The following is a 6112-nucleotide window of genomic DNA, read 5'->3' on the forward strand; positions in this document are numbered from 1 at the left end:
ACCAAATGAGTTTGCACAAAACTTGTTTTTCAAAGCTTTTTGGATTTCAGAATTGCAAGTAAGGCATTGTTGACCTGTCTTATATCTCCTTTTTATGGCTGAAGAAACTGAGGCACAGATGGGTCAGATGGCCCATGACCGAACAGCCAGAAAAGGGTGGAGTAGGAATTTAAATCCTGGGAAGTGTTTCTGGAGTCCTGTGTTACTAATAGAAATGTTATATTGCCTTCAGTTTAACAAGTTTTATTTCATCCTCACAACATTATATTAGGTTGAACTGTATAAAATTGCCGATATTCGACCTCTTTTTTTTTTTTTGGTCATGCCACACGGCTTGTGGGATCTTAGTTCCCCCACCAGGGATTGAACCAGAGCCCTCAACAGTAAGAGCGTGGAGTCCTAACCACTGGACCACCAGGGAATTCCGTATTCAAACTTTTTCAAAGTACAAAAATTCTGTTTCATTTGATTCAACTTAATATGATGTTATTATTCTTGTTTTACAGAGAGGAAATGTAGGCTCAGGGGGAATGAGCCAGTTATAAGACAGAGGTTAAGAGCCAGTGCTTGGGGTAACTCAAGACCTGGCCTCTGACCTAACTCACCAGGCAGGTAACAGCAATTTTACTTCTCTCAACTTGTTTCCTCATCATTAATGAGAACAATAATAACTTTGGGCCAAATTTTGGAGGCCCGTTAGATGCTTCCCACAAACAGGTAAAACGAGTAAGAAGTCACACATCTGAGAATCATCAAACACACAATCCCTCGGTAGGTAAAGTCACCCAACCTTCTCCATGCAGAAGGCACATACTGTGTGTGAAGAACACCCAACTCGGAACAAACAGAACAAGATACTTGTTTAGAGTTTGCTACCACCACTTGTGTCTGGCAGAGACTTAAAGGCAGACAGAGGAGTAGGAAAGCTTCAAAGTGAAAAAGCAGAGGCATCAGGTGTGCTGTGATTGGCCGTGGGGTAGCTGGAGGTGGGCTAACTAGAAGTAGAGCATCCTCTGTGATTGGTTTGGGGAAGCATACTTAGCTTCCTCTGATTGGTCCTGAGTTGGAAGTGGGGATTAAAAAAAAGAGAGAAGCTGGGGACTTCCCTGATGGCACAGTAGTTAAGAATCTGCCTGCCAATGCAGGGGACACGGGTTCGAGCCCTTGTCCAGGAAGATCCCACATGCCACGGAGCAACTAAGCCCGGGTGCCACAACTACTGAAGCCCGCACGCCTAGAGCCCGTGCTCCACAACAAGAGAAGCCACCGCAGTGAGAAGCCCATGCACCACAACAGAGTAGCCCCCGCTCGCCACAACTAGCGAAAGCCCGCACACAGCAACGAAGAGCAACACAGCCAAAAAATTTAAAAAAGAGAGAGAGAGAAGCTGACCAGCTATCAACCAAGTCCTGAAAGTTCTGGGGCAGTTGCTGCAGAGGTCTTTGTCTTCTGGACTGGTTGCTGCAGAAGTTGTGATTTGGCTTCAATCTGCAGCAACGAGCTCAGGAAGTCAACTGTAGCTGCAGCAACCAGTCCAGGGAGCCAAACAACAGCCCTTGTAGCAATGCCTGTCAACTCACTGCCAAATGCAAATAATGATGGCTGATTCCCTTGCTGTAGCAAGGTCTGAGTAAACAGCCTTTGCTTGTTCTCATTTGGGTGGTCTTAACTATTTCCACATGTCTGAGAGCAGAGCCTTCCGGGCAGAGGTCAACAGCCTCTAAGTGAAAAGCAAACACCTTGAGTTTGGGAATAGCAAGGTGGCCCGAATGGTTGGAGGAGGATGAACTGGGGTGGGGTGGGAGAGCGGTAGGACGTGTGGTCAGGGAAGAAAGGCAAGGGCAGATGATCCAAGGCCTTATGGGACTTTTGGCTTTGACTCTGAGTGAGCTGGGGAGCCACTGCAGGTCTTGAGTAGATGAATGACCTGATCTGACACGGACTGCTAGATTGAGAATAAACTGTATTTAATAAACAGCAACCTAATTGAGCTATATTGTTCTCTACAGAAGCAAGAGTGTGGAAATAGGAAGCATAAAGTCTAGGGGGGAAAAGAACCAGAAGAGCAGGAATCCGTGGTATTTATATCCAAAATTCTGGACACATTCACCCTGCGATGACTCATGAATAGGGGAGGGTGAAATACCCCTCAAGAGTTAACCATGTGTGCTCTGCACCTGTGCTCCCCACTCATGTGACACTTCCTTCCACTGCATTTTTACTTTGTGCCAGGCACTGATGTTGGTACAACAGATATAGCTGTGGACCAGACCGATACATCCAGAGATGTATGGAGATTGCTGTAGGGGAGCTAAATTTCTACCCCAAAATGTGTCTCTTTGACATGAGGATTAATTTAGCCTGATTACTTTTAAGAAACAGAAGACTTGGAAAATTTTCCTTGTTACCTCCCCCTTAACTGCCTAAAAGAATTTAGATAAAGGGCCTATTCCTGGAATAGAGCTATTACCATAGATGTCTGCAAAGAATATAGGCTAGGTGTAGTGGGGGAAACTCAGCAGGGCCTAGAGATCAGAGTCCACTCTGTCCCACCCTCTGCATGGACTAGCAAACATTTATTTACCAAACATTTGCTTTTCCATCTCCACTTGCATTGCCTTCCTCCCCTTTGAGGTCCCAAAACACTACCCCCAACATCCTCTTTTGTCTTTAGCTGAACATGGTATTTAAGGTGAGAATTTCTGCCATTTTGATGAGTTACTCAGTTTTCCTGGGCCTCTTCCATGTATACATGTTACTTTTATTGGATTATCTCCTGTTAATCTTACTCACATCAACTTAATTCTTAGACCAGCCAGAATTTAGAAGGGTAGAGGAAAATATCTTCCTCCCTGACACTGCTGAAAACACAAGCAGTTACTATATGCCAGTCCCAGTGGGCTCATAGATTATGTTAGATCACTTTGATAGGAATTTAGGCTAGTACCATGGTTCCCAAACTGGACACCAAGGCACCCCAGGGAATGAGAGCAAATTCACAGGGGCACCATGAGGTATTTTTAAGTTTCAAGGGAAATTCAACAACACCTGTCAGGCATTGTACTGCTAACTGCAGTTAGTTCGCAGTTTCAACACAAACTCATGCTACATTTCTTTTAATGATATCGTTGGGGAAGAAAAAAACAGCATTTCCTCTACCCTCTTAGGTTCAGTTTTGGGTGTCTGCAAATTAAGCTGACAAAAGAGATTAGCAAAAGAAAGAGTTTACTTTTGCATGCAATGCGAATACATGCAGACATGCTCCATGAGTAACTCAAAGGGGTGGGTTAGAACTGGGAGCTTATACATCTAACTTACTGGGGGAAAGAGTGGGGGAAGAAACAACTTCTATAGTGAGGACAAATCGGTTTATTTAGGAAAGACAAATGGGTTTTTAGAAGACAAGAAAGTTTGTGGTAATAGATTATGCAGGTACCAGTTCTTTTTCTATCTTCTTCACGGCCGTGAAACTCCCCTGGAGAGAGGATTTTCTCTCCCGTCCCACCCCCCCACCCCACCCCCGCCCCGTCCCGCCCCACCCCACCCCACCCCACAGCATGTGGGATCGACCAGGAATCAAACCTATGCCCCCTGCAGTGGAAGCAGAGTCCTAACCACTGTACCACCAGGGAATGCCCCCTGGAGAGAGGATTAATGGCAGACTCATTTCTCAGAAGTTGCTTCTTTTAGTCAAAGTAAACTCCAAGAAGTCTTCTTTCTGCATCTGGTGAATCTCAAATGTCTTCAGCTTAAAATCTTTATACAAACTCTGGTATTCTGAGTAGGTCCCCACAACAACATATCTTTGTGACACTGAGTTTTTGGTGTTTTCTGTGGTAAAAAGCGAGTACCATGTAGAATGAGTGTGGTGGTATCCAAATCTGATTTTAAAGTTTGAGAAGTTGTACAGTGCCCAACCAGCACACACATTTCAATACTATGTATAGGTTATTTAAGAATGAAATAGGGGCTTCCCTGGTGGCGCAGTGGTTGAGAGTCCGCCTGCCGACGCAGGGGACACGGGTTCGTGCCCCGGTCCGGGAAGATCCCACATGTCCCGGAGCCGCTGGGCCCGTGAGCCATGGCCGCTGAGCCTGCGCGTCCGGAGCCTGTGCTCCGCAACGGGAGAGGCCACAACAGTGAGAGGGTCGCGCACCGCAAAAAATATATATATATATATATATAATTTTTCCTTTTAATTTATCTGTATTTTTTCCCCAAACAGCTACTAAATTATTAGGACATAAATGCTTATTAATTTGTATAGGCATACACTGCATTGAGGAACCTGCACACCGCAACGAAGAGCAGCCCCCGCTCGCCGCAACTAGAGAAAGCTGCGCGCAGCAACGAAGACCCAATGCAGCCAAAAATAAAGAAAGAAAGAAAAAAAGTTGTATGGGCATAAAACTTAATACATGGAACTGTTAAGTATTTCCTTTGGCCTAGGAGGCTTGGCTCAGAAGGTGATGAGATATTAAAAGCACCAGGGTTTAGTTTTATGAACCTCCAGCCTAGTGGTTAAGGGTTCTGCATTCAAACTTCCTGTGTTCAAATCCCAGCTGAACTGCTTACTGACTGTATGACTTTGTTGGGCAATTTACTTAACTTCTCTCCTTGCTTCAGTTTCTTCACCTGTAAATTGGGAATGATGATAACAGGACCTACTTCATCGGGTTGTGGTGAGGATTGAGTGGAATGGCTTTGTAAAGCCCTCAGTCCAGTGCCTGCACACCAATTAATGGGACACAGTTACATAAAGAAAGCTCTGAACATTTTCCAGAAGAATGCAGCGCTCTGTGTTCCCGCTCCGCCCATCTCAGGATCAGGCTGACCAAACAGCCCTTGCCTTTGTCTTAGGCCTTGGGAGATAAAGTCAAATCTGGAAAAGGAAGGGAGTGTTTTGTGAGGTCCTGTCCTAGCCCAATCAGCCCTTGATCACCAGGGACAAGCCTATAGTCTGACAAAGTCAGGTTTTTTTGGCCAGCTGCACAGAAGGAGACTCCATAGCATAGGAGGGACCAAACAAAGGAAACAAAAGAAAACCTACAATTATGTGCTTTGGGGGAGGGTGGAGTTTAGGAGAAATTTACCTGAAGCCATGTTTGGATAGGCTCAAAGCAAAGCAGGGTGTAAAGTCAAACCTAGACTAAAAGGTGGAAACTACAAAGTTAAGACAGATGTGGCATGGTGTGTCCAAAAAAAAAAAATCCCTTATCTAATGCGGTGCACCTGGGTTGTAAATAGAAGCCGCTTTTCTGTGTCAGAGTGAGTTAGAACGTGCAGGCGAGAATGGGGTGTTTCATTCCTGCTGACAAAATTTCAAACAGCAAAGTTTCTGACGGTCTCTGATTTTAGAGGACAAAGACTTCTCAGTGAGTAAGAAAGCAGGAGTCCTTCTGCCACTGCAGCTTGTCCTTGAGAGAAATAGTGTTTCCTGTTCAACTTTGCAACTGGCTTTATCTTTGTTATCCCAGCTGGATGAATGGCAGGGCACATTTTTAACTTCTCATTCCTTCTCATTGCTAATTTTTGCTTTCTCAGTCTTGGAAATGAGGAGGAGGGGAACTTGGTGGTGGCCAGGTAGAAGGAGACAATAGCTGCATCCTGCCTTTCGGGCAGCAAGGGGACTGAAATCAAAGGTGTCAGTGCATTGCCTACGGCCCTGAGGTATGGTGGAGGCTGAGTGACTGGCTTGGGGAGGATGGGGCCTAGACCACCTGGAGAGAGGGGGAGACAGGCCAGAGGCCTTGCACACAGCCTGGAGCACTCTCCCCGCCCCCATCCCACCATTCCTCTTTCTTGGAAGCTTCCCTGTTATCTCAGACCACCAAGGGGGAGGACTAGCCCAGGCATTTCTCTGATTCCCAGAGCCCTCCTAGGTAGAATTGCCAGATACTTTTCTAATGACTAGAGCAACCCTTTTGCACTGAATGTGGTTTCAGCTTCTGATCTCTCAAGTCTGGCCCCAGCCTCCCTTCCCAGCTGACTGCCATTCCTACCCTCTGCCTTCTCTGTGCTGGCCTCATCTTCTCCCCTGAAGCCATACAGACCTGCTCTCAATCCCAGAGACCTCACACACAAACGGTGGCAGCCTGGGTAAATTATTTGC

This window comes from Stenella coeruleoalba (genome assembly GCF_951394435.1).
Source record: "Stenella coeruleoalba genome assembly, chromosome: 13".
Lineage (NCBI taxonomy): Eukaryota > Metazoa > Chordata > Mammalia > Artiodactyla > Delphinidae > Stenella > Stenella coeruleoalba.